The 25,666-nt window shown below is 40.5% G+C and overlaps 1 long non-coding RNA gene across 1 annotated transcript; it reads right to left on the bottom strand.

The window, feature by feature from the left end:
- Nucleotides 1–825: 825 nt before the first annotated feature.
- Nucleotides 826–12,728, bottom strand: LOC137291091 (uncharacterized). The gene is made up of 2 exons (XR_010957243.1): nt 11,857–12,728; nt 826–1,428 (listed from the first exon to the last, which is right to left on the bottom strand). It is a non-coding gene; the product is annotated as an uncharacterized lncRNA (long non-coding RNA).
- Nucleotides 12,729–25,666: the final 12,938 nt, after the last annotated feature.

Raw genomic sequence — 25,666 nt, 5'->3', positions numbered from 1 at the left:
TTCGGTCGCTACATTAGGACAGAGAGAGTCATATCAGTCCCCTGGGGGTTGCATTCGGTCGCTACATTAAGATAGAGAGAGTCACATCAGTCCTCTGGGAGTCGCATTCGGTCGCTACATTAGGACAGAGAGAGTCATATCAGTCCCCTGGGGGTTGCATTCGGTCGCTACATTAAGATAGAGAGAGTCACATCAGTCCTCTGGGAGTCGCATTCGGTCGCTACATTAGGACAGAGAGAGTCATATCAGTCCCCTGGGGGTTGCATTCGGTCGCTACATTAAGCTAGAGAGAGTCACATCAGCCCCCTGAGAGTCGCGTTCGGTCGCTACATTAGGACATAGGGTGTCAGATCAGTCCTCTGGGAGTCGCATTCGGTCGCTACATTAGGACAGAGAGAGTCACATCAGTCCTTTTGGGAGTCGCATTCGGTCGCTACTTGAGGAGATAGGAAGTCACATGAGTCCTCTGGGAGTCGGTACATTAGGAGAGTGGGGTTTGACAATTAGTTTCAACAGGGAAGACATATTAGTCGTGGTATCAACATCAATAGTTACATTGAATTCATTAAGATCTCAGCTCACGTTTTTTTTCAAAATGAGGTTTAAATTATCATGTTTCATTTGGACTTTGATAGGAATAACACTTGTGGTGAGTGCAGAAAGGTTATTTCATAGTGATGCATTGAGTGACATTCTACTCCCATTCTTCCAAACATCAGTATAAGTTGCGAAGCAACACTGACCACTGCTAACTGTTTGTCTCCATAAACAAGGAGGACTGGAACGAAGCAGCGACACTACATACGTCGAAATTAGCTGCTCGTCTTGTGAATACATTTTTTATTATTTACATAAAAGAAAAGATATAGGTAAAACTATTTTTCTCCCAAATGTACTTTCGATGTCATCTGGCTGCGTCATAGTAAAAGATGGAACGTTTACCCTGTTATGAGGGTAAGTGTACCCTGCCCTCATGAGAGGGTCAAACACGGATTGCTCATCTGTGTGTCAGTATAACATCTATTTATACATCATGACCTGTCATAAACTGCAATACGTGAAATGTCAGTTGGTATCTGTCTTCACAAGAACAAGTCCTCACATAGACATGCAAGCACGTCACAATATGGGTTAAACCACAGTTTCTGCCACCACATCTCACCTTCCGATACCAGATCTTCGTTTCAATTTAAAACAAAATATTTGAAAAGAATATTTTAACAAATCAGTCTCAGTTTGTAAAACCGTCTAATGTACAAATCGACCGAATAATATCGTTGACTTTACTAGTGTGATTATCGCTGTAGGCGACCATTCGATCTGGATGGTAGTCACGGAGTGGCCGTATGTAGTGTGTTGGTTGTCACTTCCTGGTTACTCAGCTGCGACAGGTGCCCTTCCAGTCACCTGTCCTGGCTGGCATCAACACTGAAAACAGACAATAATTTTTTAAGGAAACAGAACAGAACCGAAAATTACCCACTAATATTTGGGCCATAAGGCCTTTGATACAGTTGACAAATACAATATAAATGTGATCATAAGTATTTGCATTTCATATAAATCTTATTTTATATATTTGCTATCAAAAGGATAGCTGTTACATGTTGTATATTAGTGTTTTATGACATGAAAATTAGGGCCTCAAGGTTAGTGGACCTCTCCAGACTGATTGTAGCTTCTGTAGACAGAGTTCTGGACCTAGATTTGTGAAGCTCTCTGAACGCTAAGATAGTTGTAGGTGTCATACATTAACATTAACTTACGACCACCTTAGCGCTAAGAGAGAAATTCTCGGCCCTGGCTTCTTTACTCTTGTAACAAACACAAAATACGTGGTTCTCGTCTTCATTAAGGTTATAATTGAAGGGTCGATTGTAAAGAAACACTGTTTACTAAAGAAATAATTTTGTAGATTGTCTCCTAAAAGATTTTAAAAAATTAAACATTTACGTAATGTGATGACCTGTACATTTTATTTAACTTCTTAAAAAAATTGAAACAAACCATTCAACCAGGCCTTCTCACAAGTAGATGAACACATAGAAGACTTTCACGTGTAGCTAAATTATACATATACAGTTAAGCTGCCCTAAAAACCTGTAAAGTATCCACAGGGCTGAAAAAGGGACTGTGTCAACAGAGATTTCTTAACGTTGATCTGCGTATGTTGAAACTGCGGATGATATTTCTAAATCTGACGCCTGTGTAACAAAGGAGTTCGATAAAATTCTATAGTTTAACCACACGATTCCAGATATCTTCGGGTGAAGTATCGGCCTGCCTTTACTTGTGTTTGTGGCTGAGCATTTTCTTTTATTTCCACTCATTCACTCACTGATATCGATTCCAGCAGCTAGCTCATATACATCTCACAACGTTTGAAGTACAACGGAGCATGTCTCAGTGTGAACGTTTCCGTGAGTGTCATACACCCTCTTATGAAAAGTATTCTCGCATTTTGAGAACACTTAGGATCATCACTAAAATCATATGTGATTCAAACACACCATCTCAAAACAAAGTTTTTAGTAAACTCAAAATATGCTGAAGAACATTCAAGCATCATCGCTGCATTCTGCTAGAGCAGCGTCAAACCTGTAGCATCGTCAACTCTGAGAAATATCAATATGAAATGAAAAGCTCTGGTTAATGCTTATCTTTTATACGAAAATAACAGGTACCTGAATCGTCAGCAATAGCTTCTAAATATTAGCTCTTCTGTTAACATTCTGAAACACTATCATGGTTCCACCCACTTCACCAAGTAAAATTTTGAAAATGTTTTTTTAAGAATGAAAAACAGCCTGTCTAAATGATGTAAACTCCTCAGATTAGAATAGGGACATGTTACAACGCTACCAACCAACAACAGCTTTACTATCAGCTGATGATAAACTGCTTCAAGTTCCTTCAGCGAAACAAATATGTGTGAAGTGGCTCTATGCTTTGCGGCTCCAAAACTTCGCTCAACCACTGGAATGGTCAACCACCGGAAATCAGAAACTGTTCAACAAAAGACTATTTTCTAAGCCATCTGAAGACGTATCTCTTTCACGTTCACTTCAACAAGCGCCGTTGGGGAGTCATATTTAATCTGGAAAGCAGGCGTTATACAAATCAGAGTTAACTAATTAATTAATTCATTCGTTCGTTCGTCAAAATCAGAAATTGTACAACAAAAGATTATTTTCTAAGTCATCTGAAGACTTATCTCACTTCAAAAAGCGCCGTTGAGGAGTCATAGTTAATCTGGAAAGCAGGCGTCATACAAATCAGAGTTAATTAATTAATTAATTCATTCGTTCGTTCGTCAAAATCAGAAATTGTACAACAAAAGATTATTTTCTAAGTCATCTGAAGACTTATCTCACTTCAAAAAGCGCCGCTGAGGGGTCATAGTTAATCTGGAAAGCAGGCGTCATACAAATCAGTATTCATTCATTCATTCATTCATTCATTCATTCGTCGGTTCATTCGTTCGTTTGGTCGTTCGTCAAGCGTGTTGTTGCGCATCGCCTCAACGTGTAGAAACTGTGATGACCAACGCAACAGGCATCAAGCTCACTTAGACTTAGATCGATCCAAGTAGGGTTAAAAATAACACAGAGCGGATAAACATATTTTAACACTTATGGAAAGGCAAGAGAATGGATGATCCTTTTTGCACGTGCATGCTCTTTTAAACGTCAAAAAGAGACACACGTGATTCACTGATATGCAGATTCTATGATCCAAGTCTCAGTAAAACACTTAGTACATAATTTCCTGTGGGCTTTTTCTGTATTAAGGAGGTTGTTTTTAAACCCTTTTAACCCCGTGGATCAAAGGCTCTACAACGGGATCTTACAGGAAACCCTTACTCCAGTTAAAGTTGTGTCTATTTCCGGCATTAGTCAATGCTCTTGCCCGAGGTGTCTTTTATGGAGAAGCTAATGCAATGTCTTATGAAGTCGTCATAAAAGAGCGGTGTTTCCATTTGAATATTCGAGTGATGTCATGATACAGAGAGTGTGCGTATGGTTTCCGAGAAGGGACACCGCTGTCTCGCCTTTAGTTCGGGAGAAGCGAGAAAGTCCTACCATACGTGAGGGAGTTATAGGGTTTGATGCCGGTTTGACTCTTTCAATACATTCTCGGAAGCTTGAGACGTTTACGAGTTTGGTGTAAATGTAAGTAAATCAACGCTAGAGAAATAGCGAGTTTCGATTATCTGCTAGCGGGCGTGAAGGACGAAATAATTTAGCTCTTAAAACAAAAATATACCCTAGTCATAATGCCACCGTTTGTGGCATTATATCCAGGGTGGCATTATAGCCAGACAGGACAGTTAAAGGCCCTTCTATGCAATCAACGGGGTGATTGAACTGTCGACTCTGTAATGAGTCTTGAATGACTGGATAATTCCAGTGTCTTGGGACTACAAGAGACGAGGTGGTAGGAACTATATTGTCACATGTGTTTGCGCTTATTAGCGCTTATTATGTGGCCAGTTAATCTGAGTTATGTCAGGTAACCGATTGAGGTATGCATACTACATGCAACCATTGTAACCGGCTTTATAACAAGTGGTAAACGACTTTTGTACCAGCCACCACTGGCGAATGGGATTATATCCAGTTTGATATTATTACCAATGTATTACACAGGCAGGAAATATGTTCTGGCAAAAACATGGCATTACATCCAAAATGACACTATAACGTGGATACATTGTATATGAATGGATCTAAGAAAATCATCAGGCGTTCATCAAAGGCAGATCATCCTTCCTACCCCAGTACCGCATAAAAAGGAAGTATATTTAGCGTAAGTCGCACAGTGGGAATCCTGCCTCATGGTGGAAACAGCACCGTTTTACCATGTGTATATATTCCACGAACACCGTTTTACCATGTGTATATATTCCACGAACACCGTTTTACCATGTGTATATATTCCTCGAACGCCGTTTTACCATGTGTATATATTCCACGAACACCGTTTTACCATGTGTATATATTCCACGAACACCGTTTTGCCATGTGTATATATTCGTACACTGTATAACACCGTTTTACCATGTGTATATATTCCTCGAACACCGTTTTACCATGTGTATATATTCCACGAACACCGTTTTGCCATGTGTATATATTCCACGAACACCGTTTTACCATGTGTATATATTCCACGAACACCGTTTTATCATGTGTATATATTCCACGAACACCGTTTTATCATGTGTATATATTCCACGAACACCGTTTTATCATGTGTATATATTCCTCGAACACCGTTTTGCCATGTGTATATATTCGTACACTGTATAACACCGTTTTACCATGTGTATATATTCAACGAACACCGTTTTACCATGTGTATATATTCCACGAACACCGTTTTACCATGTGTATATATTCCACGAACACCGTTTTACCATGTGTATATATTCCACGAACACCGTTTTACCATGTGTATATATTCCACGAACACCGTTTTATCATGTGTATATATTCCTCGAACGCCGTTTCATCATGTGTATATATTCCACGAACACCGTTTTATCATGTGTATATATTCCTCGAACACCGTTTTATCATGTGTATATATTCCTCGAACGCCATTTTACCATGTGTATATATTCCACGAACACCGTTTTATCATGTGTATATATTCCACGAACGCCGTTTTACCATGTGTATATATTCTACGAACACCGTTTTATCATGTGCATATATTCCTCGAACGCCGTTTTATCATGTGTATATATTCCACGAACACCGTTTTATCATGTGTATATATTCCTCGAACACCGTTTTACCATGTGTATATATTCCTCGAACACCGTTTTATCATGTGTATATATTCCACGAACACCGTTCTACCATGTGTATATATTCCTCAAACGCCGTTTTATCATGTGTATATATTCCACGAACACCGTTTTATCATGTGTATATATTCCACGAACACCGTTTTATCATATGTATATATTCCTCGAACGCCATTTTACCATGTGTATATATTCCACGAACACCGTATTACCATGTGTATATTTCCACGAACACCGTTTTACCATGTGTATATATTCCTCGAACACCATTTTACCATGTGTATATATTTCACGAACACCGTTTTACCATGTGTATATATTCCTCGAACGCCGTTTTACCATGTGTATATATTCCACGAACACCGTTTTATCATGTGTATATATTCCACGAACACCGTTTTATCATGTGTATATATTCCTCCAACACCGTTTTACCATGTGTATATATTCCTCGAACGCCATTTTACCATGTGTATATATTCCACGAACACCGTTTTACCATGTGTATATATTCCACGAACACCGTTTTATCATGTGTATATATTCCTCGAACGCCGTTTTATCATGTGTATATATTCCACGAACACCGTTTTATCATGTGTATATATTCCTCGAACACCGTTTTATCATGTGTATATATTCCTCGAACGCCATTTTGCCATGTGTATATATTCCACGAACACCGTTTTACCATGTGTATATATTCCACGAACACCGTTTTATCATGTGTATATATTCCTCGAACGCCGTTTTACCATGTGTATATATTCCACGAACACCGTTTTATCATGTGTATATATTCCACGAACACCGTTTTACCATGTGTATATATTCCACGAACACCGTTTTATCATGTGTATATATTCCTCGAACGCCGTTTTATCATGTGTATATATTCCACGAACACCGTTTTATCATGTGTATATATTCCTCGAACACCGTTTTATCATGTGTATATATTCCTCGAACGCCATTTTGCCATGTGTATATATTCCACGAACACCGTTTTACCATGTGTATATATTCCACGAACACCGTTTTACCATGTGTATATATTCCTCGAACGCCGTTTTACCATGTGTATATATTCCACGAACACCGTTTTATCATGTGTATATATTCCTCGAACGCCGTTTTATCATGTGTATATATTCCACGAACACCGTTTTATCATGTGTATATATTCCTCGAACACCGTTTTACCATGTGTACATATTCATCGAACACCGTTTTATCATGTGTATATATTCCTCGAACGCCGTTTTATCATGTGTATATATTCCTCGAACACCGCTTTATCATGTGTATATATTCCTCGAACGCCGTTTTATCATGTGTATATATTCCACGAACACCGTTTTACCATGTGTATATATTCGTACACCGTATAACACCGTACAACCTGTTGTCTGCCAATACAATTACAGTTCGCAAGTCCGTAAGCATGCTGATATCATGATTACATCTTAAATCGAGGTCTTTTAATATAATGTTTTATTTCAGCATTCTACTCTTGGTTTTTGACAAAATCTCGTGGCGACTAATTTTGAAGTGTGTATATTCCGATCAGTCCTTTCTCTCCAGTTTGCCACACAGTGGTGTCAACTCACCGCGTAATCTCCCGGCTTCAGAGTTTCAGAGTGAGCAATCATGTTTCATGATTAAAACAATGTTTGTCAGTTCGTCACTGGTAATACGTCATCACACCTTCATCCTGCACATGCTGCCAAGCCTACTGCGAGGTTTCCTATCCACTTGGGAGTTTAACATAAAACTGTAATGACGTTTTAAATGGCGTCACCTATAATGCCTGTCTGATGCCATAACAATTCACGTGTGAATAAATGCCACTTCGTTGTTATCTAAAGGTCACTACGAACAGATTCGATAAAGGTTTCCAGCCATGATGTGATTAAATCACTAGGCCTACCTACAAAATGTAACAAAATGTTTACATTATAAAAATAAATTTGTGTTTGAAGGTCATCACAAATTACGCAGTTGGGTAGTCACCACAGGTTACACAGCTGGAAGGTAGCCACATATTATACAGTTGGAAGGTCAGAACATATTACACACCTGAAAGGTCACCGTAGATTACACAGTTGGATAGTAACAATATATTACACAGTTGGATAGTAACAATATATTACACAGTTGGAAGGTCACCACATATTATATAGTTGGAAGGTCACCACATATTACACAGTTGGAAGGTACAAAATACCATACAGTTGGATGATAACTGTATATTACACAGTTGGATGGTAACAATATATTACACAGCTGGAAGGTCACCACAGAGTATACAGTTGGAAGGTCACCACATATTACACAGTTGGAAGGTCAGAACATATCACACAGTTGGAAGGCACAAAATATACAGTTGGATGATAACTATATATTACACAGCTGGATGGTAACAATATATTACACATGGGGAGGCCACCACATATCACACAGTTGGATGGTAACAATATATCACACAGTTGGATGGTAACAATATACCACACAGTTGGATGGTAACAATATTTTACACAGCTGAATGGTAACAATATATTATACAGTTGGAATGCCACTACATATTACAGAGATGGAAGTTCAGCACATACTTTAAAACTGTCATATCACCACATATTACATAATTGGATGGTAACAGCATATTACACAGTTGGAAGGTCACTGCATATTACACAGCTGGAAGGTCACAAAATATTACATAGCTGATAGATCGCCACATATTACACCTGGAAGGTAACCACATATCACGCAGCTATAAGGTCACCACATATTACACAGTTGGAAGATCACCACATATTACACAGTTGGAAGATCACCGCATATTTCACAGTTGGAAGATCACCACATATTACACAGTTTGAAGATCACCACATATTGCATAGCTGAAAGGTCACCGTAGATTACACAGCTGGAAGGTCACCACATATTACACAGCTGGAAGGTCACCACATATTACACAGCTGGAAGGTCACCACATATTACACAGCTGGAGGGTAACCACATATTACACAGCTGGAAGGTAACCACATATTACACGGTCGGATGGTCTCCAGATATTTAACATTTGGTATATCGAGATACATATCGAGATATACTGTGAATAGGGAAAGGGTTTGCCGTTCAAATGTAAACCTGCCTGGTATCATGTTTGTCTGTAATGAATCATCTTTCTAATTAGCACCAACACGATAATTCTATCGTTGCGAAATGGTTTAGACCATAATTGCCTTTAGACCTACCACTGATGCCTAAATTGTTTCACACGTTATGGTTTCCACAGCACCATATGTCTGTCGGTCAGCATGGTAGGTTTGTCTGAGTCATGATCACCAACATACACGTGTACGACTGTAAACAGAACCAGGCAAGACTGCCTAAATGTGCGGTCTTTCCTGTTATCACTCATGTAAGTATACGGTACGATCTATAAGTATAAACTCATGGCACATCAACAGTCAATTTCTGTACCTTCTCTAACACTACAACGTGCTGCATTTCTATGTCCCAGTTGGAACCGCTGGAACCGTGGTTCTGAAGTCAGTAAATCAGCATGCAACTCTAGGACGTGATACTTCCTCGTTGGTTGTTACACACCCGAAGAATCGGGATATTGAGATTCCTAGACTGACAGTTGGTGATTTAATCTCCACTAATGTCACAATCAATGCCCTTATTTGTCTTGAACTCAATGAAACTGTTCATTATCGATAAGACACCTGTGGCGGAGTTCTTGTCGTATTGGACACCGTATTTCACAATGGCTTGTCGCACACCGCTTCCAGGTTTCTATCGATCTGGGGCTAACATCTGTAGTCATATCTGGAAGTGGTCAAATATCTGCTCATTACCGTGGCTTGGGACTGTATATGGAAACGTACGAAGCTTTAAATACCACAGACATCTTTGTGAATAGTCGTTACAATCGTCTTAACGCCAAGATCGCTTCGCGGCACGCGACCAAAGACTGGATTAACCGTGTAGAGAGTATTTTGGTCTTTTAGATTCTGCGAACAAATTGGATATGTGACATGCGAGGCACACTAAGTGGGTCATTGGTTATTGCGACCGGGTTCGATTCTCTCGTGAATAACTGTATTGCTTCTACTTCTACCACCACAAATTACAGCTAGAAGATGGCGATCTGTAAATATTCGAATCTGGACCTGACATTCCAGTGACTTACATCGTGAGCAACGATCTACCCACAATGACACGACTCAGCCTAAGTCTAATCGCATTAGTCGCCTCTTACAACAATCTCACACGGATCTTTACCGGTGAAGTTACTAGATGCTTAATAAAGGATCCATGCATGTTGTAGACGTTAACGATTTCAAGAAGCTTAGGCGCACGAGACCCATTTCGTGTTCATGGCTAAATCAAAGCATCAGCGAATCACCGTATCACAAAACACTTCAGTGTCAAACTAACAACTGATAAAGAAATGTTATAAATTAACAATTGTGTAATATAATTACCTAGAATTGCAAATCAATACAATACCCTCAAGGTAATGTCAGTGTTAGTGACTAAACGGTGAGTTTAGCTGCATGCAACTCTTAGGAATATTCCAGCAATATCACCGGGTCACCAGTGATGGGTTTCACACATTGTACCCATGTTGGGAATCGAACACGGACTGTCAACGTGACCAGTAGGCTACCCAAGCGCTCCGAGAACAAAAAGATAAAACAAGAATATCAATTGTATGTTGAACATAAGGCTGTGTCTAAAGGTGTGAATATTCTTGTTTTTCTTCCGTCGTGAAACAGCTAACGCCTAAACATTCCTGTTTCTATAATTGGCAACACGGATCTATCCCTATTTCTATACTTCTTTGTTCTTTGATTGAAAAAATCCCGGTTTTTCCACCTTACCTGTTTCTCTTCAGCCATCAAATATCGCTATTAAACTGACTTGAAATACTCAGTTTCTCGCGAAATATCTCCGTTTCAATGCTGACTTTTAGGGGAGTCATCCATATTGTACATGCAGTTCCATAAAAATCATCAACTCTACCCTCCCACCTAGCCATAAATTATGAACGGTTCTCTAACCGTTTTTCTTTACTGGTTGAAATTATCACAATTTCTACTGCCGTGAAATACAACCGATTATAGTTGTTCCAAGAAAACCATTCCGTCCAAACTACTGCTATTGTCTGGCATTGTTGGTTAAGTGGGTGTTCGCTCATACAAGCCCATTGGTCCGTTATGTGAAAGAAATATAAATAGAACTTTATTGTTCCTCAGTAATTGGTAGTGATCACGTTGACTAACCCTGAAGATGGCAACAGCAGGTTCCATATGTATCTAGCTAGTGTATATACGTAAATAACTATGATATACTCTCTTATGTCTTTGAAAATACTTCAAAGCCGCATGTTAAGGAATACTTGGATAGACGAACATGGTCTAAGGACACAACAGACACCGCGATCTAATTTCCGGTCTTTTCATAAAACTATTTAAGTATTTTTGTCTGCTGCGTGGAACAATGAGGCTTTTAATTGGGGTATTATTATCAAATACAGAAATAATTAACAATGCTTCAGTTAAAATTTGAACCGGGCACAATCTAGTTTCCAGTTTTAGTCTCACGCACATACTAAAAAAAATAGGTATTGTCAGCATCTTTTGCAACATAATTTCTTAGATACTGCATCGATGTTTTCTGTAGATTACAAAATAGCTGCCTTCATCAACATTTCGAAAAAATATATATATCTTGGGAACAACATTTTTTGTGATTACACAATGGAAGTCGCTGAGCGGGTTAGACGGCTGACTGTGTGCTGGAGGTTAGGTGCCTGACACTGAGGGTGTGGGGTCGAAACCCGGATGGACTCAAACCAATAAAAGTTCTAGAATCTTCGCTTTACCTAACCCAAACATAACATATCAAGTCGACAATATCTCTTCTTTCGCCTCATGTCGAGTTCCACCGACTGTGAAAAGGCACGGTAAAACAAGTACAAAGTTTCAACGCCAGAGGCAGCGGAACACTTAAGAAACCCTTACCTCTCTTTTACATCTGGGTCCTCCTGTCCGTCGCCAATTCCGCGGTTCTCGTCCGCACCCTCCCGCCTCAGGCTGCATGTGGACGCCCCCGTCCTGTCTAAGTAAGTGGACGTGGTGTTCACCTGCGAGTCTGTCATCGAATCCCAGTCGCGGTTTTGCCACATGGGACGTGCTCGCTTGTCCCTTCGCTTCTTGCTGTCCACGGATGAATAGGAAGCTCTGCTTGACTTGCTGGTATTACAACCCATCACATTATATATGTTGATGACATCCACTAAAGTACTGCTGTGTTCCTTACACAAAACACATGAAACACGTTTTGTTCATCTGTGAGTTATTGAACTCTTCTGGACGGATTTGGTGTTTCATATGCTGCAATGATCTTCATCGTGTTCCTCATTAACAGAGCGAGGGTGTTGCAGCCGTTTCTAGAAAACAACATTTTGTTGTCAAAAATCTTTTAAATAGCACGAGCTGCTTCAGTAAAGATCCATCGGAACAAGATTCCAGACTGTTAATGGGAGGAGTGTCCATCTGTCGTCAACAAGTCCGTTGGTGAACCATATTTATCGTGACATTAACACCATCCGAACTCAAAACACTGCGACAACACCACACGAGTGTGCGACCCCTATCTGCAACTGCTCGACCCAACTATTCGATAGACAGTCACAGCAATCTCCCGCGTCATCAGAGGCAGAGTCGTCCACTGCTTTACAGTCTGTATATACTCCAGCGATCACTAGTGCAGTCAATTTGCCGTTATTACATTTGTCTTACAGCAATTACGTTGTCTTTCTGTAGCCATAGTTTCAACGTTACCAGATACAACCATGACAGCGATTCTGTGGCCAGCGACTCGGGTAATGTGAGGATCCCAAGCGACGGAGCACTCGCCAAGGAGTGCCAGTGCATGCATGTAATCAAATACAAACTTGCTTTGTCACCTGCGTAGGCCTGCAATAGTACATTAATCAAATATCTATAGACTGGAACCAAATAAATGGATGAGACAGATAGGAATTGAGAATTGTTTGATCCAAGGTCGACTCCAATCGAATATTTTACCGATATGATGAGACTGATAGCTGTGATCGATTTCCTTCTTTCCTGAGTTTTTAACGTTGATTGTCTACCGATTTGGTAGAAAGAATGGAAGTATTGACTGTTTTTTTAAAATAATTATTGTACAGGTTGTGATGGGACAACTGCACCATTTAATGAATTATGGATAGGCTATGTCAGTCTCAAAGGACATCAAATTGATCTGCCATAGGTGTTGTTTCATAATCAGATATTCTGATCAATCGAAACTTCCCATGTGGGATTTGTGATCAGGTGCATTATGTCAATATACGGTAAGAGAATATTTTGCTTTAACTTTTGGATAATGAGAGAGATAGTGAGTGAGTTGGTTTTGCACCGCTTGTATCAATATTCCAGCAATATCACGGCGGGGGATACCAGAAATAGGCTTAAAAGTTTACACTTTGTACCCATCTGGGGAATCGGACTCTGGCCTTCGGCGTGATGACCAAACGTCTTAACCACTAGGATATCCCGCCGCCTCTATCAAATAATGGGTAGCACTGTAACTGGACATAACAAGGGGACGTCAAGACACTATTTATATCACTACGGTAGGTATTACTGTTCAACAACTATTGTAATAACATAACTATAACGTGTGAAGCGCCTACATCAAAATGACATAAGAGATCAGATATAATCAGGCCATACATAAACGATGATATATGCATTGTATTAAAAGTGTACAATATGATTTGCAGGACTAATGCAGAATAACTATTCTACCTGGAAGGTGTCTCTTCGACATGAAGGACGGTGGGGTAGCCTAGTGGTGAAGGCGTTTGCTCGTAACGCCGAAGAACGGGTTCGATTCCCCAAATGGGTACGATGTGTGGAGTCCATTTCTGGTGTCTCCCGCCGTGATATTGCTGGAATATTGCTACAAACAATACTCACTCACTCACTCTCAGTATTCGTATTACTGTAACTAATAATACTAAGACTAAGTTCACTTGGACTAAAACTATAACTACCCTCATTAGTCCCTATTTACGTTCCTGGGCGTTGTCATTAAATAATTCACAACCATGTGTTATCCACATTAGCAGGGGAGCTCTTACAGGTATCGTACAGAAAACAAGTCGTGACTACACACGTATCATTAGCTACTTGAAGCTGACATAACAGGTACTGCGGTACTGAAGAACGGTGCCAGACTAGTCTAGGGGATTGGATGGATAATTCCGGAATGGCTGGTTAAAGGAGGATCCGCTGGATTCATTTGACAGAAATTTCACACTGGAATCTTTTCTTTTGTCTCAGTTTAACTTAACATTTAATATTTGTGTTGCTTCTTACCGCAAAATCTTAAATATAGATTAACAGCTGAAAAAATGATTTGCCTGTGCATGTGTTCTGGTTCTGGTTCCACTGGTGGGCAGAGATATGTTCACCTTTTAGCGAACGCCGAGTATCATCATCATTTGCAAGTGATTCACATATTCAGGCTCAGAAAAAGGTTGGAATCATTCAGTCAACTCTGCTTTTCGTAGAGAATTCTTGAGGGTATGGAAATTGATTTATCGTTTCTATTCCCGGTACATTTGAACTTAAACAGAAGTACTCGATGCGAACATACCATTAAACTTGCAGTCATGAAATAGCAAAATGGCTTCACTTAATAAGGTCATTTGGTCGATTCACTGCTGAAATAGCTCCTAAACTGCATCATAACTATCGACCCAATGGTCACCAATATCTTCCCGTATCATCACAGCCTTCGTTTCCATTCGTCCCACATCCACTATCACTATTGACCTGATTTCCATCAGCTTGTATATCCATCAGCACTTTCTGACCTTGCTACAGCTCTCAACTCCATGAGCAACCCCCGTAGGCGTCTCCTACAGCTCCCACATCCGTCAGCACTACCTTCCCTTTATGCCCGTTCTCACCTCCAGTACCACAGTTCTCATTTGCATAAGCAATACACACGTCATCACAACGACTCTCATTTCCATCAAATCCACCGCCCCTTAACTACAGCCTTTACCTCCATCATCTCTGCAATGCTCGTTTCCACCATTACCATCCTTCTCACCCAAACCACCACCACCATCTCCTTCACCAAGATCATCACTGTTGCTACATCACCAACATCTGTGAGTGCCCTCATCACTTCCTCCTATATTCCCCCCTTACGAATACATCATCTGATAAACACAACCATACAATGAACAGTATCAACGACGGTCATCGCAGCGATCACTGGTATTGGCATCGACAATTCCAGAAAACATCCCAAAATCCTGAAAATAATCATCGCTACCATTCCTCATCGCCATCACACAATCCTCAAAATAACCATCGATACAATCCTCACTACCATCACATAATCCTCCATGTAACCATCACTTCTATCATCACCTCTCTCACTACATACGGCGAATATGTTCACCATCACCTCCAAATACCTCCATATTCTGCCATTGTTGTGAGAGATCTTGAAGGCACTTGACACATGATTTTGATTATTTATCATCAATATTAGATTAGTGCAGGGACTTAGCGCGTTCAAATGTCATATGTTTGGATGTAAGAGTTTAAACACATTATATTATTGCATTATTTACTTCATTTCAGGTAGCCTAGTTCGCTCGAGGCGACGAAAACCAAGGTTCGATTCCCCATACAGATACAATCTGTGAAGCTTATTTCCGGTGCTTCCCTTCTTACATTATGAAGAATTTTGCTTCGCGTCATATCACTCAATCCCCGCTTGGGAATGGGACTAGTTTCTGTCGCCATTAAATCTGTCACCTTGGTCGGAAACAAAACGCAGTGAAAGCAATACAGTCTTGTTCATCTGCGTCTTACAATGATATTAATGAACAGTATTCATTGCATCTAGACAATACGCAGTGTATCAACTGGTGCTAGCATACATCACATTGTATACATTCAACGGAAGCAACTGTATCAAACTAACACGTGCTACAGTTCACTAAGGCTAGACAAATATAGACATACATACTCAGTTAGAATTTTATACAATGGCTGTGAGCGAGTCTCAGCTGTCTTGCAGAACATCGAGTCAATCAGCCAGTGTCCACTCAATACAAAGAGCCAAATCACAGTTTAACTACAAGCAAGCACAACCAAGTTGAGGAATCAGTGCGTACGTGGTAGTGGTGATTGCGTTAATAGAAGTGTCATTTACGCGGGATACCCTTCACCAAGTATTAACGAGTGAGTTTAGTTTTACGCCGCACTCAACAAAATTCCAGCTATATGGCAGAGGTCTGTAAATAATCGAGTCTGGACCAGACGATTCCGTGATGAACGGCATGAGCATCGATCTACCCCATTGGGATACAGCATATGTCAACCAAGTCAGCGAACCTGACCACCCGTACCCGACCCTGATAGTCTCAGGATGAACATATGTTGCCGAAGACCAGTTCAAACAGACAAAAAGACAAAATGTTTCATCTTGAAAAAAACGAAACAAAAACAAAATCAAAACAATACAAGCATTGTCACTTAGATGACATAACCCCCCGCCGCATAATATCAAATCAAGCGTAAAATGAAATGAAAGTGAAGGTCGTAGTTTAAAATGAAGTAATATGTCAACAAAAACATTACTCTCAAACTCTCTTGATATCTTGCACTTTATTTGCTCAAACACAAAAATATTTTGAAGAGTCACTTAGTCCTTGACCAGCGTATGAAACTCCTAAAAACAAAGTCGCCGTGACCTTGAAAATTATGTGAAGGTCACCAAACTCAACTGTGCCTGGCACCTTCCCCAGATAAAGCTAGGTTTTGAATATGAAGAAAATGCAGTGAGTGGTTCTTGAGATTTCTCGCTGACCTGCATGAGACCTTTCTTTCACTATGATAAAATTAGATACACCAAATATAAAAAGAATCTAGTCAACGGTTCTTAACATATTCCTATCCGCACGTGCGTATCTACGGACGTGCGTACGTAGCTTAATACCATATCCGCAGATTTATCAGGAATTGGTTCGAAAGCGATGTTTTCGTTTTCCCTCCCCACTCCAGCCACCCTGAGCCTCTCCACCCATGTGGTCTATACCAAGACATCATGTCATGGCAAAATAGAATATCCTGCTACCTCCAGTTCTTCGTGTTAGCCAGTGCGGTCAAAGTGTTCGTTTTCACGCCGATGTCCCGGGTTCGACTCCCCAGAAGGGTACAATATGTGAAGCGTATGCATTCTCACAGTGTCGCTGGGCCATTGCTAAAAGCGTCGTAAAACTATACTCATTCGCTTTTCTTACACGTTTCAGCGAATGTTACAGTTGCTATCGCACTGGACGCACACGCACGCACAAACGCACACTCATACACAAACATACGCGTACCCTCCACGTTATATACATTTACAATTGCCACAATTTTGTCATGCAATGTGTTTCGTGAACGAATGACACAGTTCAGTATAAATATCGTCGTGATGTGGTGTGCCCCAACTGTTCAGTACACCCCTGATCATTTCATCGTTAACTCACTGACCAAAAGACGTAGCTTTATACTACCTGCGTCGTTAACGAATTACACTAATCAGCGTTTCTGCAGCTAGAATGCAGCTGTACATATTTCCATGGTATATTTGAACATGCGGCCACAGATGACGACTAACAGTCATCACGAATATGTCAATGATTGATGCTCTTATTGGCAAATTCATGTACTTCACAAAAGGAAACACACCAGTCTGATATACGTTTTCTCGAAACACAAGACAAAGGTTGTCAGCAACGAAATCATCTTCGTTACGTAATGGACAACCAAATAACACGTTACTATGGTAACGTCAAAACATGTCTTGACACATTTGTCACGTAGAGTTAAATTAACAGCCTTCCGTTGGAAAGACGTTTTTAGAGTACCTCCCTGATGTTTAACGTGCGTCAGTTCCATGTTAACAACTGAGTAGGTGTCTGTTTGACTGTTTGACTCAGGAGGGACTAAGAATCTGATTCGTGGTGCAACAGAGATAGATCAATAGTGTATGAAGTTTCTGTAAAATCCAAACTTTAGTCATGGCGCACTGGTTTAAGTAACGATTGCGTAAGTGTTCGGACGAGTGTATGGTTTTAGGTCGCTTTCAGCAATATTCCAGCAATATCACGGAGGGGGACACCAGAAATGGGCTTCACACATTGTACCCATGTAGGGAATCGAACCCTCGTCTTTGGCGTGAGAAGCGAAAGTTTTAACCACTAGGCTACCCCACCGGCCCCGAGTGAGTGATGAGCGATTACATGTGTGATGTTGGGTATATATAAAGTGATATAAGTCTTTACCTTTTTGACCACGAGAACAAGATTCGTTGCTATTGACAAACCTAAAATCATGTTTGCCGTGAATCTGGGAACATGGGTTCCTTCAATACCTATGAGAGGTAACTCTACACAACCAAGCTAGTTCTGCACACGATTAATGTAGACCACCCTGTCCCCCAGTTCGACCTCAGGCCGCGTTGAACCAAAAGTTCAAATAATCTCCAACAGTTTTTAATGGTAAAATTAGGCAATATGATACTGCTTAATTTCTGCTTATTCTTGTTCCTTCACTCGATCCGTTGAACCAGAAGCAGAGCTAATGAAAGCGAACAACGATTTGACACTAATAGTGCTTAAAATGATGAATGAACTATATTGTACGTAATTATTAAATATGAGGTTGGAAATCGGAGAGCACAACACTGTTAGGAAGAGCATGACACTGTGAGGAAATCCTTGTCTCCCTTTCATGGTGACTATTTTTACTTTGACATTAAATTACTTTTCAAACCTAAGCGACGAAAGTACGTTGCAAACGTTTGCTCTCTCTCCGCTCACATATAGAAAGGCTGACTAATTTTCTCACTCTTACGCCACGCTATCTGCGCTACAGTTTGCCCTTGCTTTCCACAAAGACTGACACAGTCAACTGATTAGTGTACATTCAGTTTGTAGTCTCAAATCCCTCGGGAGCCTACCATCTAATGATGGGTCTCGTTATGGAGTAAAACGATCGCAGCACCAAATTATAGCTTCTGAGACAGAACATATGTCTAAGTCATAAACTTGAAGATTTCTAAATTCAATTTACTTTCACCGAAGTGAGTGAAATACTGTACCATAAGCCCATCTCATTATATTTTATGAACGTTTCGCTTCGGTTTCCCCTATTTCTCGTATATCATTCCCAATACGTTTTGTTTCTTATTTTTCGTTTATCCATACTGTGTACTGATCCGCAAATCACTATCTCGTTTATTAAACAATGGTCATGTGACGGACCCAGTGATCACGACCTCAAGAGATGTTGTGTATCGATTGTTCTTGACATGATTTCATTCATTTTCATCAAATATTGAAGGCAAATTCCTTTTAAAGATCAGTGAGTAAACTAATCTTATTTTATTTCATAACCAAATTGTTAAACAAACCTGACAAAATGTGATTCGTTTTTACTCATAGACACTCAGGCGGCCCAGTGGTTGACCTAATGAACATCAATCCTCAAGGACAAGGTCAGGATGCCGGAGACATCTTACTCGGAGTCGGGTGAAACATGGCATGCGGACATGTGCGATATACATACACTCATGGAAATAAATAAGGGAGCGTGTGACGGTACAAGGGTTCACACATTCTTTTCCATGTTTCTTTGCATGCTTTGTATTGCACTGAGGGGAAAAACTGGGAAAGCATAAAGGGACATTTGTACTTTTATGTGTTCCCTTGTTTCTTGCCATGTGTGCCAGTATTCCATCACCTGCATTCCACCATCATCAGCTTGAAATATCACATAAGAGAATGTACTAAATGGAAATTTCTTACTGACATTGTAGGTGATTCGGCCCGACTGATTGCTACACGTACAATAAATGATAGACACCGTAAAGTACAATGATAGCAGAAAAAAGTAACACTTTATCAGTTCAGAATATGCTCGAAAGAAGATCTGTCTGAATTCGGGATTTGATTGGTGAACTCTTCATTGCCTCATCAGCCGAATCGGGCTCCTTTTGGCTTTTTTATGTAACTTTAGGTAGATATTAACTCAAGTAAAGATGACTCATCATTGACACTTGATGCAACTTTGCAAGCAGACTCTGAACGAAAGCAACTGAAAGGATGTTGTTCTGATCAGACGTAATGAGTGAGTATGTTTTTACATCACTGTTAGCAATAGTTTGACAATATCATAGGAGGGGACATCAGAAATGGGCTTCACACATTGTTCAAGTGTGAAGAATCGAACCCGGGTCTTCGGCATGACGAGCGAACGCTTTACCCACTGGGCTACTCCACCACCCCAACAGGACGCAAAGGACAAGCGAAGTGGGAATGGAGAACTGTGAAGACATCTTTTGTGCACTCTGAGGGCAAACGGATGGTCCTGCCGTTTTCAACGCTGAACTTAGCTTTGCAGTGTTGCGTCCTTTCTACAAGCAGAAAACCTGACATGTGGTACTGAATTTAGTAAATACCTGTACCATTTCGTTTTCACCTCAACTAAATGTAGTCCATGGCTAGTGACACTGTTGGGGGCGACGATAAACTAAACTAAACTGACTCACTCACTCATACTGCATCAGTTCCGGGATCAGTCCGGTCAGACATGTACATATACCAGGTTGCAGCCCACACTCAGATTTATTGAACAATGTTCAGGTGACGGACCCAGTGCTCACGACCTCTTAAGGTGCTGATATATCTGTTGGACTTTATGTTCAGTGTTTGACATTTGACCCAGATATAATCATTTTATAACTGTGATCTCCCTAGTCAACTATTATTGAATTTATTTTAATGAATTACGTCCCTTTGAGATTGGTTTGTTTTTAACGCCGCACTCAGCAATACTGAAACAAGTCCGCGGCGGTCTGTAAATATTCGAGTCTAGACCAGGCAATCCATTGATCAACAGAATGAGCACCGATCTACACATTCCTTTAAGAAGATGATATGGCTTCATTAGTGCAAATATTAAAGGTAAACATACATCAGCGAGTAAACTAATCAAATTTGATTTTTTTCATAAGCAAATTGTTGAACACAACTGGCAAAACATGGTACATTTTCTGCTCATATACTTCCAGATATGTGAGGCTGTATGTAAGCTCTATCAATAGTTAACTGTTTAGAATTAGTCAAATTAAGTTGAATCAACGAACGTAATGCCCCCTCTCTCATCAGGTGACGAGCCGCATTCGACACTGATAACATAATTAATATCTTCAACCTTACCATTTGAACGACCTTCAACACCGAGCTCACATGCCGCAGTATAGTCGCCCTACTGTTCATATTGACATGAACTCAAACTCACTCACTCACTCCACAGGCCATGTTAAGGTTCACCAGCTCAGTCCATTAGGCCTAAAGATTTGGAGTTTCGATTTTTCATATGGGTAAATTGTGTCCAGTCCGTTACTACAAATGAAGCTTGAAGGCTAGGTAAAGCGAATGATTTGCCGAGTCAGCCATACGAAATGAGCAAGGACGTCAGAAGGATTCGGCCGAGATTTCATAAACCTTGTTGTGTTAGCAGACGAGCCCATGCATGAGAGAGCTCGTTACTTCTGCTGGTAGCCTACAGTCGATAGTCGAACGGTTCCATCTGAGAAATTCGACACTTGCAAAATTCGACGCCCTCTTAAAATCACATGAATGATAAAGTTGCAAAGGTGTGGTCCATCAATGATTCAGACACCGCGCCCACAGATGACCCAGTTCCCACAGTGCCTCCATGTGCAGCAGCACCAGGCTTGTGGGCACTGTCATTGACGACACGGTTCTCATTAAACAACACCGTGATGATACAGATACATGTGCGTAAAATGTTCTGTAAAATTGGATTAGATTATTTTCGAAAAATAAGTCCCGGCCACCGTTACACCGTCTAACGACCTGGTGAAATCGAATCGCATCGATCTTTGTCTACCATCACGACTGTTGACATAAACTGAAGTGCTATAGAAAGTATACACCCACGTTTCGCATGGCTGAAAGAAACAGTAAAACTGTAATGTTTATTCTTCGGTGGTGTACTGGATTATATGGTCTCTCATGCGGGTATCATTGGTGATGCTGGGTCACCTAGTGTCTGATTTCATATTTTCATAACGTTGGTAAGGATTTGATCAAATCCAGTCTTCAAGTGGACACTTTCTGTTGCTAACAGTTATATCTACTGATGTGACTCCACGTCCTCAGACCTGATACCCGCCATATTTATCTGACACTCTGTGCTAGAGTTGGGAACATACCTTTCATTTCAAAACCAGAGTAAAAAACAGGGTCTAGATTTTCGAAGCTCTCGTATATTGCTAAGATAGTCGTAAGTGCCATATATTAACATTAACTTATGTTAACTTATCTTAGCGGTAAGAGAGCTTCGAAAATCTCTGTCCAGCCAAGATTGTTGTTTTTGCTCTGTTTCCTTTTTGTAGTGTCCCCCGCCGTGATGCTGCTGGAATATTACTAAAAGCGGCGTAAAATCAAAATCAGTCGATCAGTCGGTTTCCTTCCGATGGAAACATGATATGTCAACCTTGGTTATCAGCGGAAACACGTTGACATGGGCGTCAAAAGGTTTCAAAGCCAAATCATCTGGATGACACCAGGGGTTCGTGTAACAATCCTAAACCATGTTTGAAAAGGTCGGCCTGTGATCCACAATTCACCTTGTTTACTGAATGCTGTTGTCTGTGCTTTGCGCTTATTTAATATATTTTAACACACAATGTACTTGATATAATATCATTTCCGTACTAGACCGCCAAACGTTTCGTGTGACCAAGCCTCGTTTTGAGATTTCCATGATTTCCGTTTGACAGAGCACGCTGCTCGACGTGTTTGCAAGGATTAGAAGGAGCGAAGTGTTGCAAATACATACGATTAGGTGTATCAAATAATACTGATTAACATTTATACATCCATTTGTATAAGTTGGTCTCATAATTCTGGACTGGTTATTGCACTAAGTTGAGCAATAGGACGGAACCCAGTCAGCAGGAAACTAGACTCTCTAGCTAATCAATGTTTCGACTTCGGAAACTGAACATGTCCTGTCCTTGTAGGACCCAGTACTGCATTCTGATCGGGTGCAAAATTTGCAGATGCTTATATTTGACACCCAGACAGATAAAGAATGGACCGATAGAGAAACTGACAGACAGTGTAAAAGTGAGTGAGTGAGTGAGCATGGTTTAACTTCACTTTAAGCAATATTCCATCAATATCGGGTAGTTAGGCATCAGAAACAGGCTTTGCACTTTGTTCCCATGTGGGCTATAGAGTCTAGAGTTTTGACGTGACGACATACCTCTTTTTCCACTAACTACACCACCACTCTTCACAGTTAAAGATAGGAAACTGAGAAAAGTGTTGAAACTGCATAAAATGGGCAGTGTATTCCACCATTGATCTTCTAAGATTGATCTCTTAAGTGGTACACACGACTGAATGTGTTGTTGTAGCTCTTTTCTTGTCTTGTTCACTCGTTTGTTCTTTCAGGTCGTTACACGGTGGTTCTCTGACTGTAAAAGTAATCTGTGGGTAAATACCCCATTGCATTTGCAGTGAAAAGTTTCAAGCTGACAGCATTAGATCGCACAACACGAGACCTTCAGTGAACTGCCTTCTTGATTCAGTATGGTGTCATTACGAAGTAACACATCAAGATTAAAATATCGAACTCTGTAGGCTGCTTACCGATTTAGAAACAATGTGGATTCATGAGATGAAAATAAGGTCACCAAAGGGATAATAGCAGTCGAAACAAAATCTGCTCATCACGGGAAAGTCAAGCGACCGATGTTTAAGGGGGAAAAATACCATTTTCCTATTGTTGAACTATATGGCTTACATAGAAATGAATCATTGTCGTCATCAATAACAAGTCCCAGATTCCACGCCTGTCGATATGCTCATGACACTACATTATTTTTTACCTCGGCCAATTGACCAATGTGAGCTCGATTTACATTCTCAGCTCCATGGGGTGCGTACACTGAACACTATGCATGTCATGTCGTCCATGCGGACCAACTTTAGTTTTTCGTCTACGACACTATCCGTTTCTATCGAATCGAGAGACATTAAAGATTTACAGAAGATATGATAGTTATCTTTAAAGAATGGCCCGGTAGTAGTTAGGAATTATTGAGTAATAATTACCGGTCTCCCTATCGACTACAGTTACACGCTTTCTCTTCATATTTCCTGAATATCTATAAGATAAACCCTGTTAACCGCACACCTTACCGAATCACGCAGGTGACCATGGCAACATTCAATCGATATTTCTCGGCTTGGAAATCTTTGATGGTACAGGCGGAAGCCGCGTGCCGCAGTGCAACATGGTATAGTCGTCTGCTCCGTACGAATCTTCAATGGTGCGACTGTCACTTGTCCAGTCTCGCTGCATCAATCTAAGGTAAGACTTGCCTTTACAGTTTTGTATATGTATCTGACATCAACCAAACACTAGTTCATGATCTGCAAACCTTTACCGACGAACACATCTGAGCTGACCAACGATGTCCGCTGGCAAATCGATGACTCTCCGTTCACAGCTGAATTGGGTGCAGTATTGGTATGGGCTGTTCGGCTCTGTTACGATGCGCCAAGCTACAGAGGAACCCATGGAACTGTTACTCTTGGTACTTAATCGCCCCAGTCTGCTGCCAGCATTGATTTCTTCGGGAGAAGGGGCTGGGAGGGGCAGGTCTTTGTGGGGATGAGGTCCTCGCCATGGGAGAGCTTGTCCATGATTGTAATGCTGCACACACACTCATGATCTCGGCCAGGGTGTACATGCTTAGTTGTCATGGACTGTTACTTATGATGACCACAGACCTCTGACATGCTGACATTTGTAGAAGATCTAATGTTAATACGCTGATGCGAATGTACATTTATTAGGTGTAAGGGTTGATAATATAGACGTGTCTAGGATAACTGTCGGTGTTTATACAAACGTGTAGACTACTACGACGACAGATGTTGTATAAAACGCCGTGTTAGAATCAGCAGCCATCGAACAATTACATTATGCCATGAATACGGAAATAACACACCAGAAACCAAGAAAAGGAAACCTTATCAATGCCAATACAAAGTAAACATCCCAAATCCTTTAAACTGCATTTTTGCGCGGCAAGATGCCAAACCGATATGTTATATGTCACATTTATGAGTGTAAGAAGGGAGAAATTATGGCTGATCATGACGAGATAAGAGGATCAACGCTGTAATGAGTTTAGAGAGGTAGGAACAAGTCGCCTACCTCAAAGGGAGATTTTAGCCTGTTATTAACATCCGAGCCTCCAGGTGATTGTTGTATTGAAAGTTTCTTCCTGAAAGTGATATTTAATAGTCCCTCCTTTGTGACATTAACGACAAAGAATGGTCATATGGATGATGAAACATCAATAGTTACAGATATTTGGTTACCTTGTTCTCTTAAAGGGACGTATTTCCTATAAATATTATACGTGATACACCTAACATCAGATCAGCATTTCGATCGTCATGACATCTGTAACCTTTAACATATTAAACGTTATTCATGTAACATTTATTCGTGGTAAGAACATCACTGTCTCTACCTCCAACATTACACTACCCGCCAAGGCAACTGCCATCACAATCTCTTCCATCTATACCACACTAGCAATAGTGTACATTCATCCCTCTGTTACATCCACCACTACACTACCCGTAAAGTAACTACCATCACAATCACC

Source organism: Haliotis asinina, chromosome 7 (genome assembly GCF_037392515.1).
Source record: "Haliotis asinina isolate JCU_RB_2024 chromosome 7, JCU_Hal_asi_v2, whole genome shotgun sequence".
Classification (NCBI taxonomy): domain Eukaryota; kingdom Metazoa; phylum Mollusca; class Gastropoda; order Lepetellida; family Haliotidae; genus Haliotis; species Haliotis asinina.
This window is presented reverse-complemented; position numbering and strand designations above follow the sequence as displayed.